The 13,978-nt window shown below is 38.6% G+C and overlaps 1 protein-coding gene across 1 annotated transcript in view; it reads left to right on the top strand.

Moving 5' to 3' along the window:
* Positions 1-4,090, top strand: part of ppm1aa (protein phosphatase, Mg2+/Mn2+ dependent, 1Aa) — a gene marked incomplete in the record, with an annotated part of 17,237 nt that extends 13,147 nt beyond the window's left edge. Inside the window, 1 exon segment of the mRNA XM_005916664.3 lies at positions 1-4,090.
* Positions 4,091-13,978: the final 9,888 nt, after the last annotated feature.

Below are 13,978 nucleotides of genomic sequence, written 5' to 3'. Positions count from 1 at the left end.
TGAGATGAAACTAGTAATTCAGTTGAAATGTTTGGAGGTTATTCAGGTTTACACATCCCATCGTGTCATATTTAAATATCAATTTGTAAATGTAGATGAATACCAGTGACCACTGTGGGTGCCATATTTGCTTCTTTTCTTTTTAAATTACACCTTCAGCTTTAGTCAGGCTATGCCAAGCCCCCCATTAGATGCAGTTTTTGTATGTGTTGCAAATATGTTTGAGCTTCTTCATTTTACATCTGATTAAGATCTGTTTGTTGTGAACAGTTTAAGCACTGAACAAAATTTTGCATTGGCAATTTGAAAATAGAAGAAACTGCTGGCTCTAAAACTTACGAGGCTTTCTTTTGGGCATTCAGAACAAGAAGAAATCTGCTAACGAAGCTTTCTTGTTGTGCGGCACCTTTTTTATTCCCATTAGTTTCTTCTCCAGTTAAAAACTCTCACCACGACACTGCAAGGCACAGCACAATACAGTTTGCTGCTATTGTGTTAGATCTGTGGGTTAACACCCTCGCCCCACTCCCCTGTAAAGATAGTCGCTGAATAAATCTGTATTTAACACACATAGTTGATATATTTCTCGAAGAGAAATAGTTTTATTTCAAATTTATTTTCTGGCATTTTGTGTGTGTGTGTGTTGCATTGTTGGAAACCTATGTATGTGTGTATATATTTTCAGCTTAAATTTTTAAGGAATAAATCATGTTGCTTGAGCTAGGTATTTTTTTTTCTTCTTATCTTGTTTGTCTTCAGGTGGTTGGTTAAATGTTTGTGTTTGACCAAGTTTTCCATTTAATCCATTTGGTGTTCCTGTGATTAATACTGAATGGTTCCAAATATATGAAATACAAAGTAATTATGTACTAAATGTATACTCCTTGATTTATCATAATGACAATCCTAACCATTTCAGTTCATTTAGATTTGGCTAATCATTAAGAGGGGGAAAAAAGACTAACTTTGATAATAATCCTAAGCTACTTTCTAATGTGCTTAATGTGGCAAATAGTGCCAAAGAACCCCGAGGTTTTACAAAGCCCGCTTCACAAGTAAAACTAGCTATAAATATTTACTTATTGGACTAACTGTAGTTTATTTTTCTTAGTTTTGGTTGGTTGCTTTTTAAAGGTGCTCTGTGGAGTTTATGATCATTGGTTGAAAAGAAATCTATAAGCAGGTCCTCGCACTGCAAGTGCACACTTTAGAGGGAAAAAATGTGCAAGAAATGTCCTTGAGGTGATGTGAAATGCACTTTTGCTGACTGCAGGGGGCAGTAATTTGTATATCAACAAGTGGTGTCATAGTAATGTGACATAATGGCCCTTTCACATAGAAATTTGCATTCGTTTATGCTTGTGGCCAAGTGAATGGCCTGAAATTTGTGTTTCGCTGATCGCTGCACACCCTGTAATTCTGCAGGGGTTTTTTTTTGTGTTTTGTTTTTATCGTGTGGAACAGGCAAGTTTTCCTTCGCTGCATTTTGCCTGTCGCGTAGGGAATCGTGCAAACAACAATATCCGAGTGCAGGTGTGATGCTGTCGCACATGTGAAGGGCCTTTTAGAGTGCCAAAGAACCATTAAAATACTCCAAAACCAGATGATGATTTTAGGGAATGAAGCCTAGGAAAATATGATTTTATGAAAAAGTTTGATAGGCCTTAAAGCAAAAATGAATTTGCTAAGACGTGTTGAATGTACGTTTACTGAGAGACTCCATAGTGTACCTTTAACCAGTAATCCTACAAAAGTATGACAACCATCAAAAGATTTGCTGAAGTGGCAGCTAACTCAAGTAGGAAATCTGTGTGTTTGCATGAAGATGTGGTTTCACTGAATGTTCTTTCCCTTTATTAAAATCAAGTTGCAACAAAAGACAAACAGCAGAGTAAAAATGTTTCATTTCCATCTTTTTGGTTTTAAAATTAAGAGTTGTATTTCTGCTAGTATGATACCGTAATACTTGTAAACCTGCTGTACTCAGTTGAAAATACTTCAATTTATTCAGTGGATTTGATTTTTTTTTTATTATTTTTTGTGTGTGGAGCAGTTCATATTTAATCTGTAAGCTATTTATTTTGCTCTGCATAGCTTGTATTTTTTTTTTTAAGTGCACTAAGTGTCTCTTACCTAACAACTGTCAGCACCCAACTGCTTGTTGCAATCCTGGTAGGTATTTCTAACTTTGGTAATTTTCTCTTCAAGCCTAGCGATGAACAAACATTTTTCTTTGTATGTTTAGACAGTTGACAAAACTCATGCCCCTGTGTTTTCACATGAATAATTTAAAGCTAATGTCGTGGCCCTTAAATTTTGCTTGTTATCCACTTCCTACAGTAGAAATGCAATATTCAGAATAGCTGTAGCTGAAATGTTGTGAGATACTAAGAGTGGCCTGTCTATAATTTGTCCTCATGTGCATGTTTTCAGTGATTGCAAATTTCCATTGCACCCCTGTTATTTCTCCCAAAACCTGAACAAAAATTATTCCAAACATATATTGTTTTTTATTTTTCCATTACCTTAAATACCTCGTGATCTCAATAGTAAGTGTTTTTGTCTTTAGTTCAGCAGTTACTTTTAATTAGAGCCTTTCCTTATTGTTTTTTCCCTAGAGCCCATTACTTTAACACTGGTCTGTTTGATTGGGATAAGGTTATACTCATGTACAGTATTTGCCTGAATTGTGCTGATGTTAACAAATAAGAGTAACGATTGAAGAAACTACTGGAAAAGACAACCTGTTTTAGTAAGTAGGAACACTATCGGCCTTGTCCTGTAAAGCTCCCCCTCAACCCCAGCCAATGCCCTCAAACACTCACCCGTGTAATTTCAGCTTCTCGTGCACTTGTGTGATGCTCACTTAGCTCAAATCTGTAATTGTATTGAGTTCAGGGTTTTAAACATGTGAGGTGTGTGAGAAAATAAGTGTGACTATACATGACGAGTCATATGCACTGATCCTCTATATAATCAGCTTTTGTTTTCTTCTTTTCAGAAAATTGTTATTGTATTTAAAAAAAAAAAAAAAAAAAAAAAAAAAAGATTATAGAGCTATTTACAGAGTTACTTTGGTTGCCTGGAATGCATCCTGTATATTCTTGTACAGAGGATTACCTGGCAGAAGCTGAAGAGATTTTAAAAGCTTGCGCCCTCTTGTGCATATTTATGTACCTCAGTTGTGGGGTTTACTGTGTGACCCTTAGTCGTGGTGGTTTATTCGTCCCCTTACAGGACGTGCTGAGCCTCGCTTTGACCTTTTTTTTCCTCTCTTTCTTTCTTTTTTTTTTTTTTCTCAGCTCATAAATAAGCTCACCGATTTGCCTTACCCAAACTCACATTGCCCCCCCTAAAGTACTTGTCCAACAAAACACTACGAGGAGGAGTAATGCTGCTAACATTACACTCTCAGAAAATGAAATCTGTCCATTTTAAGGTACTTAAGCTATCAGCAAAGTGACTTTGCCAGGTTGTCACCAGTTAGAACTTTTCAACCTTTGCGGGTTTGTTTGGTTTTTCTTCTCTCCATGTTACTGTATCAAATCTGTGTCATGAAAGCTTATTTAATTTCCACTGCAGATGATGTCATACTTTCAACAAATGCAAGTGTTTTAACATGGTAACCTCGTAAGCATTCAAAATGTGCATACATACATTAATGTCTGCTCTATTTATGATTACATTCAAGAATAGCTTTAGAGTGCTGTAGTTAAGTATTGTCAGTGTTGATTCAAATGCTTCTCAGAGGCCTCTGTGAGTGATTTTACAAAGTTCAATAACTGTATATTTTGTATTATGTTCTAGCTCCAAAGGAATGGCGGGAAAAAAAAGAAATGTGTTTAAAAAAAAAAAGAAAAGAAAAAAAAAGCTTTGCTCCCTGAACTAAATTGTTCTATTTGTGTTGTCGATTGAACAAATTGCATTCCTTGCTTGTGAATAGATGCATTTTTCTCCCTGCTACTCAAATTTTCTCTGCCCCCCCAACCTATCTCCCTCCCTCCTTTCTTTCATTTTTTAGCCTTTGAAGTTTGAATAAAATTTCTAGTTTGCAGAATGTATTACTAAATAAATGGGTTGTCATCTTGTACCTCTCATTTAATCACTTTTATCTGTCGGGGCCTGTTGTCCGAATGACACGTTCTCTGCAGTTAGATTATGTAACGCCAAACATTTTATTAAAAGGTGTCTCAGCTGTGAAAGTGAAGGGTTACAGGAAAAATCGGGAACAACATGCTTAATAAAAGAAAATCAGATGAGTTCATCATTTTATTTCTTTTTTCTGTGTGTCCATGAAACCCAGTGTTTTCCTCATCCAGATGTGAGATGCCTTCACAACAGCTGTATGTGTTGTTAATCTGGATTCTCTGAATATTGCCTGGTATTTATTTATTTTAGGAAAATCTAATCCTTAGCTCTGTCAAAGTGTAATGACAGTGTACATTCAACTTAATGCCTCAGTTTGTGTATTGCTACATGCTTTGAGCTGTGATCTCCGAAGCACAAGGATGTCGCAGACTGGCAGTGTCAAAGTTGTTCCTTTCTCAACGCCTTTTCTGCCGGGGTGTGGTGAGAGCAGCATGTACTATAAGGGGCTTGATCTCAGAGAATGGCCAGGCCAGTCCACGACAACTGGGATTAAGAACCGCGGGAGGGATTACTTTAAATGTCAACATAATGTCAGGAGCTGCGCTAGAAGGTCAAACGTTCAAATGGTGCTCAGTGGCAAGCAGTTAATAGATCAGGCACAATTTGGATTGTTGTGGCTCCTGTGATGAATTGACTAGCATGCTTAAACAAGGTAGAACATGCTTCCCAAATAATATCCATAGAAGGAAGAACTATTAATATTTTGTCTAAATGATTGTTATGAGAAAGACAGAATATGATTTCTAATTTCTAGACTTTTCCAGTGCCATAGATAAATTAGATCCTTTAGAAAGTACAGTACAATGCAAAACAATGTCCTAATCAGAGTGCCAACTAGCCAGAGGGGGGCAGTGTTAATAACCAAGACTGATTAGAGAGGCCAGCAGAAACACTTAAAGCTGTGATGCACAGTTCTCTGAAATCTGATTGATTAAAAACCGTGTTTATTCAGTGATTGTATTTTTAAAATGTTTTTAAGCAGAATTTAATGCTGGGAGGTTTAAAGGTTTAACTAGAAACTAGGAGCAGATGTATAATCCAAATATCAGCAATAGACACTGCAGGTTATTGGTAGGGTTGCAGAAGCTTATTGTGGTGCTCCTTTTAAATTTGTAGAATGAAATCTGTCCTCCCGACGTGAGGAAAAGCAGCTGATACCTCTGCAGCAAAAGTGGCAACGAGAGCTCTGATACGCGCTTGTTTTTAAGCATGTGCATTCCTCTTGGAGAGCCGTTTGAACTGCACAAAATGTGACTCATTAGATCTCGGGCCACCTGTGCACCCATAATGAATCACGCTGCCCTTGTATTCCTCCACATCAAAAAAAGCGGCCGCTGCGACAGAGGCCATCATCAAATGGAGCTGGCTCGTCATCTGCCTGCCATTGTTGAGCGCATGTCATGCTCTGCTTCTCATGGCGGAAAAACCCATCAGAGCTTGACTAATGCAGCCATGCAGACGCAGCAGTAAGAGGTGGGGGTGGTAGGGCACACTGCATACTGTGTGTGCATGGTCTCTGCACTGAGGTCACTGAGCTCCACATTTGTTAATTTGCTTCAGAGTGCACTAGAATCAGACTTTTTCTTCTTTTTTATATAGTAAAGCGCTATATAAATACAGGCCATTTACCATTTTTTCCCAGGGCTGCTCAGTATAAAAATTTCAATGCAAAATTTTGTGTAATTTAAGCACAGAAAGGAAAGTGAGAAAATAGAGTATTGTTTTATCACAGTCTACAATATTTGGTATCTGTTCTCCAAACCCGCTGCTTCTCCCCCACCCGCCATGCTTTCCTTCTCCATTTCCTCTTTCTGTGAGTGCTCTTGTTGCCCGAGGTCAGTTTGTCACGGAGAACACAAGCTTTTCTCACTTGGACGCAGCGATTCAATGATTGGTGTGTACAAACAATCATATCAGGCAGGGATGACATGCACCCACCTCTCTCACACCCTCCTCTCTCCTACAGACATGGAATATGTCCTTCCTGCTCTCTGTGCTACTGTCTGTCTCTTACTCACACTCTGTGGGAGTGACTGTCCCCTGCATGAGATGGGTTACACAAGCCTCTGCCTTGGGAATCCCGGTCCTGCTCATTATCCTGCGCCCCTGAGACACAGCTCATTGTAAATTAGGACATCAAATCGGGCTCGTTAAAGAGCCACAGATACACTCATTAGCATTGGCACCTTTCCTCTTTAGTGCCTGTATCAGCATTCGCTCCCACCACCTTATATCCTGTTATTCCCTCGCGCTGACTGGAAGGTTTAGGATTAATGTCAGTTCTAGCCAACGGGTTAGCACAGTTGTGCTTCAGATATGGGACTGATTGATCGATGGTGGCGGGAAGCTGTGGAATTTGTTGACAGCTGCCAACTATCCCCACCACTTCTATTCATATTTCATTGTGTGGAAGGGGAGGGGGAAAAAAAACCTGTCTCAGAATAACTCGTCTGGCAAGTGGCTGACTAGTTGTTTCACAGCTACAAGGGATTAGCAAAATGACTGAGACATCTCGAACCTTGCAAAAGATGCCTAGTTGGTTGATTTGTCAACATTTTTGCTGATTTTGAGCAAAAAAAATGACCATGACTTGGATGCGTATTTGCTTTATGTATAGGTGAAAGTGACTCTTCTCCTTGGCGTCATGCTCTGTATCAGTTTGTGCACTTACATAAGGATACACATGCCCAGCCTCCAACATGCAGTTGGCAGCAGCCGCACGGCAACAAAGGCAGTGAAGAGGAAGGCCGCTTGTGTTTAACAATTTTGCTAAACTTGAAGGATGCAGACAGTGTATTTTGGTAAGTAAAACACATTTTTTTTATTTAGATTAAAAAAAGCAGCAGAAGGAGAGCTCCACAGTCTTGTAGACTACATGCCATGCTGACTTTACAGTATTACCATACCTGCATCTAATCAAAGTTACACTGATGTAATGCAACTTACTTTTTTTAATCTAATGTTTTAAATTGGGAATTTGTAAAAATGTCCTCCACAGGCAGCATTTTCAATGCCAACAATCAAAAACAGCAAACTTGGGGACCTCTTCTGATTTTAGAAGGAAAATGTTGCATTTCAAGAGCCCACATGGGCTCGTGTCCAGTGAGATAGACACCTGCCTTGGCATGGTTGGTTGGCTGCAGGACTGGAAGACTCCAACAGCTTGGAAAAATGTATTTGATTGGCAGGCAAGTGAAGTGCAACAGTTGATGGCATTTGACCGTGAGCATGAGAGAACAATGAAATGAAATGAGTGGAGACTTGGGACAGGCCCTAATGAGCCATCTTTGCCTTAGTGGTGTTGCAATCATGGATGTCCTGGTTTCTTTGCTGATGCGTGTTCCTCTTTAGATGTGATGATTTATGCAAAATGAGTGTATCAGGTAGTGGGCTTGTCTCACAGAAGCAAACCATGCATCTTCAAATGGACCAACATGGAATGGAAACTTTCAGATATGGGGAACAAAATTATAGACCTAACAGGAGCAAATATAATAGCTTGTCCTGAACTTCCATCACTGTCTTGTGTCAATCCATACCAGCCACACTCCATGTGTGTAAGACCCAACTGCTCTTTACTGTGAAAATATGTCAGCATGATTCATATCAAACATTTGTTCTTTTTGTACCTGACTGGAGATTTTCTCATATCCAGCATGCTCTCCTATCTGTCATTGAGCTGCAGTAAGATTGAAATCTGAGCATGCGGTTCTTGTCATCATGCTGTCTCAGTGGGTCCTCAATGATTAATTGCTTAAAAGAAGAAGAAGAAAGAAACAGATAATGTCACAAGGATTTAGTCTCTTTTTCATACATTTTCCCCATCTCCTCTGCATGCTGTCTGACCTCTGGTAGCATGCAGCCAGTGGGTGATTGAGTCATCCCTCTTGCATGTCGTCACTTCACTTCATCCGTGTCTATAAACTTCACCTCATCTTCATCCTGCTCTTCTCCTCCCCCAGGATCCAGTCATCCTCCTCTTCCGTGGTTTCAGCTAAAATGAGGGCTAATCAGAACATGTCAAGCAAGCATTAGTTGCCACGCATTTGTCGATCACTGTAATTATCCACCCTCACTAAATCGTTTATTTAATGTGGTTTACATCTCCAAAATACAAGTAGTCATTCATCGTTTCACTCCCGGCGTGTTCAGCGTCCAGTCTTTTCAAACTGTTATGTAAGTATAATTTTAAATACAGTATAAGACAAAGATGGAAATTCATAAGTTATTATGGAGGGGTTTTAACTTAATATGCCTACGGACCAACTATTTTAACAACATAGCTGGAAAAGAAATCCACACAAAACCGATTTAGTAACGTGTTAAAGGTGTGTGTGATGACTGTTTTACTCTTGTAGTCTGCAAATCATGAAAAAAAGCTGTCATTCAAACTCTATTATTGAGTTCTCTGTTATCACACTACAGGAACATTTTCTACAAAACAGACATTGCAGGTATGCAAGGACACTTCAGAGGCCTAAGGCTCAGATAAAGGCAGTTGAGCTGTATGAACCTGTGAAATTCAGTTCACAGGTTTTAATGAAATTATAAAAGACAGCATCATCAGGGCCAGCCAGACTAAGGGAAACACCTGAAGTGGTTTAGTTTTGTCTTCTTTTCTAGAAAACATCTCATAACAAGTTTTAAGACAAAACTGAGTAATATGAATAAGGCTATAAAGGTATATATAAATATATGTCCTGCCAGTTTATAGAGGTGCAGAGGTGGTAATTGATTTATTGGAACCATTGTTTCCAGGGTGAAATGACTGTACAGCATACTTCTTTAATGATTTTAACAAAATAAGAATTGTGTGCACAAGTCTGAAGTTATTTTGGATTTTCTCTAATTCACACACAAATTGTAAACATAGAGGCTCAAATATATACATACACCCATCTTTAATAACTGGTGCTGAAAATTCTGTGATGCCTTTCTTTAGTATTCAGAATTGACTAGAGCTGGTTCTTTCTCTTTGCCAACATAAAAAGATTTGTTTGACAGCACTCATCGGACTGATCATAATTCAGAGCAGTGAGAAAGTCCAAGCAACTCTGTGAAGATCTAAAATAGAGAATTTACATATGTTGGGAAGGTCTCTTGGAGCTATTTCTAAACAACTGGCGATTCCAGGATCATCAATTAAATAGTTTTATATAAGTACAAGTTACTCACATATGTCACTGACACAAACCAGCCAAGGTTTGGAGGAAAATTCAATCAATCACCCTCAGATGAGAATAAATTGGTTAGGACCTTCAGGAACAACAAAGCTCAAGCCTGTCATGAATTGAAATATGTGGAAACACCAGCATCACTGTCTACAGTGAACCGAGTTTTACATCACCTGTACTGAAAGGGTGCTGACCAAGAAAGAAGCTCCTGCTCCAAAACCTTCAAGCTAAACTCTAATTTGTAGCTGCCCACGTGAACAAGCCAAACGCCTTCTGGAGGAAATTTTTGTGATCAGATAAGATGAAAATTGAGCTTTTTGTATAAATCACCAGGTAAATGTTTATAGGAGTAAAGGTGAGGCTTTCAACCATAAAAACTCTGTACCAGCTATCAAGCATATAAGTGATAGCATCATGCTCTGGGGCTGTTTTGATGCCAGTGGTGCGGGAACATTGTGCAGAGTTGATGGAATAATGAAGCAAGCAGTACTACCTTCAAATTTTTCAACTTCAACTCAACAGGTAGACAGTGTGGTGTTCCAACAGGTCAGTGATCCCAGAAATATATCAAGACTGGTTTTGTAATGGATAAAGCAGCCTAGCATTAGCAGCCTAGTTTCTGGAATGGCCTTTCCAAATTCCAGGCTCACCCAATTGAAAATTTCTGTACTATGCCTAAATCCAGCTCCGTCTCAGAAAACTAACGAATTTAAATAAACTCTGCTATTTCTGCCAAGAGGAGTGGTCAAATATCCTGCCCGGATTATGCCAGAAGCTTGTTGATGGCTACAAAAACCATCTGATCAAGGTGCAGCTTGCTAAGGAATATTTAACCAAATATTACTGCAAATGTGCTTATATATTTGAACCTATATGTGAAGTTTTGACCGCAGGTGTATTAGAGAGATACACCTGGGGTTAAACTTGTACACCCAATTCTTGTTTTTTAAATTCACTAAAGATATATGCTGTACAATTATTCCACCTGGAAAAACAACAGCTCAAGGAAACCTTTAAAGCACAAAATTACCATAACATTCATCCCTCTGATGAGTCTGTGTAAACTTCTGACCACAACTGTATCTGGCTCTTGAAGTATTGCCCCTACTTGCAGATACTAAACTGTAAAACTCCTCTTAGTTTGCTACTAAATGGTTTATTTTTGGTGCTTTTTCACCAAAGTTTTGCACCAAGTTTTGTTTCTGATTAGCTTAGTCAGGGTTTTTTTTCCCCTTTACATAATGGACTAGAAGTAGTAAATCCCATTTTTAAAGGAACCAGGCCAGTAAATGGAGTCACAGCAGTAATATTCACTGTAAGTCTACAAAGCAGCAGGGTCAACTCTTGCAGCTTTTCCACTGGACCAGTGTTGACAAGTCACTGTTTCTATGCCAACAGTGTATTCAGCGAAGGTGATTTTGAAATTGCCTTCATGTTGAATGTTAATAGGCGTTTATAGGGGCTTTATGTTTTAAAGCCCTAAATACATGTTGCTGATAGAGAGGAATCACATGAGCTGTACAACCCCTGGCAAAAATGATGCAATCAACACACTTAGAAGATGCTCACTTGACTGTTTTTACTATTAACGACTAAAGAAATCACAAAACTGTTCCTTTTTGATCAATAACTGAACATTCTTGATGCATGAAATTTACTCTGAATAAATATAGTTATTTTAGTTAATGACACATTTTTCCCCAAATCCAGTAAACGAAAAACAGTCGGAACATCTTTTAATCTTTTTTATCTAAAACAAATATAGACAAATCTAAATCTGCAAAATAGTCTGCAGTTAAAAGAGAGTGTTTGCAGACCACAGTGAGTTGTTGCGCTTGATGTAATGAAAGGAAGCATGGCTCTAACAAGAGAGCTGTCAGTTGAAACAATGGAAATGATTATACAAGTCTTTCAAGAAGGAAATCCAGCATGTTGGTTTTGCCATTCAGCTTTGTCTAAAATGGTGAGAAATGGTGAGCAAGTAGATTAATTTGATGTTGGGGTGAAAAAAAATTGAATCCCGGAAATTGAACTTTGTTGCAGCCATTCAGGGTTTTATGGTGGGTGGGCAAATTCACTATTCTTCAATTTCCACCTTGAATTTTTACTGAAGTTGAGATCTGGACTGTTTGCTGGCCGTGTTATTGAGCCGTTATGCCTTTCCTGGTGAAAAGCTTTAAGGCTTTTTGCTCAGGGAAATGAGAAAAATGTCCAAAATGTAATTGTCCATCTGTGCATTTACTGTAGAGGTAAAGCTTGTCATCTCCTCTGGAACTTTAGCTAACGTGACCCCGTAGCATAAACGAGTAGAGGCGAATCTGTTTGTTTGCGCTTACATCTTTTATATGTGTGAAATTTCCAGATATATATTTTATAGCCTTTCAATTTAGTTTCTGCTTGGTCCAAATGTTAAACACGGCTGACTGGGAGTAGTCAACACATTTTGCAATACTCTGTGCTCCTGTTGGGGGCATGCTTCCTTTAAAGCAATCAGGTGCAACAGCTCAGCGAGGTCCGCCATTGCAGACTATTTTGCATATTTTGATTTGTGGAGGTTTGTTTTAATAAAGCATATTTCCTCTACCTAACCTTGCTAGGGTTTGTGCTTCTCATTTTTTCTTGGTCCATCATTAAACTTCATCTCAACCAACAGTGGTGCTGAGCTAAGTTGCTGATTTAAAGGCTGAATCTTTCCTGAGCGACGGACCCAAGCACTTCTGTTCCTGCTTGTACGACCACAGATCATTTAACCAACACAGCCTATGGATCAGCACTTAAATCCAAAGCTTAAAGCTGTACTGTACTTTATTGAACTATGTTGTATCTTCTGGTCAAAATCAAGGCCTGAAGATCTGATAGGAACAACTCAGAGTTACATAATGTTCTGTCTGAATCTGTGTCCATAATTAAAACCTTGAACTGTCGCTCTCCATCGTGTGTTGTGTTCTGTTGTAAACCATTGTAAGCGTCTGTAGCAGTATGTCCTACGTCAGCACAGAGTTATGTTATGTGACACACGAGTGGTTACGCGCCCCCGGTTTATTGAGCATCATCTCTCACCTTGCTGCTCTTCTTTTTCTGAAGAAACATGAATACGTAACACAAAGCTTTTTTTTCACTAAATAAGCAGACACGAGAATGGAAGAGGTCAGGAGCTGAGCAGCCTGGCGACAAACGTACATGTTTTCAAAGTAAGCATTTAAGACTTTTGCTGCCTAACTTATCAATGATCTGAATAGTTTTATTTTATTTCTTATTTAGCTATTGGATGAATTGATATCACTCCCACACAGTTTCTATGGCTTTTTAGGTTTTAAAATTTTAAAAAGCCCAGTTGAATCCACATTATCATCAGATTTTTATTTTTTATTTTTTGGTAACAAAAAACGATGCACTTTCTTTCAAAAATCACAAAGTTTATTTAGCGAGAGCTCCAACTCCTGCCTTTGAAAGCAGATGATGGAGAAATTCTCTCTATTTGTTAAGATTAATCAGCTTCATGGTGAGAGAACAAAAGATGATCCAAATGCTGAATATGAAATTGCTGAATAACCCATACTGGTTTCAGCCTATATAGTTTTCTATAACTGATGACTGCATGTATGTCAGTATGATTTTTTTTCCTGAATAGTAAGGTCACAGCATAGTTGTAGTTTCATACCGTGTGTTCTTTTCAGTACTCTTTTAGTTGGAATTGGCAACAGCATCATAAAGAGAAGGAGCCTATACATTTCATTAATTTCCTTGAAAAAAACAAAACATTGCCTTTACTTTTATTTCTTTTTCTTCAGTGTGTCATTTGTAGCTGCTATATCATCATCATACCAAGATAAAGCTTAATACTGTTTTTTAAAAAAACAAGCAAGAAAAACAGTTTTTTCTTTTTTAATTAGACAAGAAGCTTTCTCAGATTTCCTTGACTTTTGCCCAGAAGAAAAGTTGATATTACTCGTGCTCCATGGTATCTAAGTAGTTTACTTGAACACACACAGCTGCGGTGTGTTTGTAAAAGCCATTCCTCCAGGTTTATATCATATATTTTTTTCTGAAATTGTGAAAACTGCAGCTACCATGAAGACGCACTTGAAAAAAGCTGGCTTCCTATATTGTTCTTCTATATTCTTAGCATAATGAGACTGCAAGGATTCAGCACCATTCACCCACAAAGCACAAACAGCTTCTTTTCCCCCCTCTGCTAAGGTTATTGAGGCATCTTATGACTTTCCTGCCCAAACTGGGAATTATTTTCTGTTCGTCAATGACGATTACTGTAATTTGGCCTCAAGCCTCTTTGCTGTTTTTGTGAAAAGGGTTTCCCTATTCACCACTACCCATGTGAGGAAACTACTATTTTGGGCATGTGCAGTTTGTATAAAGACACGTGTTACAGCTCGGTCTGAGCCTTGTACACTAACACAATTCATCAACAGGTGTGAGAGGAAATAGTTTTTCTCTCTCTCTCTCAGCAAGAAGGATGTTACATTTGGAGTGTGTGGGGTAAGTGTGAGAGAACAAAAGTCGCCAGTAAGGGGCATTCAGCCTGCAGGAGGATTTCCTTGCTCAGCAGAGGAAAGAAGAGGGAAGCCTTGATGCAGCTGGTTGTGTGGAAGCATTTATACCAGCTGAATTAACTGGACTTGTTTGCTCTGATAATG

The sequence above is a fragment of the Haplochromis burtoni genome, unplaced genomic scaffold, assembly GCF_018398535.1.
Source record: "Haplochromis burtoni strain Fernald_Lab_line unplaced genomic scaffold, NCSU_Asbu1 Contig_16, whole genome shotgun sequence".
NCBI lineage: Eukaryota > Metazoa > Chordata > Actinopteri > Cichliformes > Cichlidae > Haplochromis > Haplochromis burtoni.
This window is presented reverse-complemented; position numbering and strand designations above follow the sequence as displayed.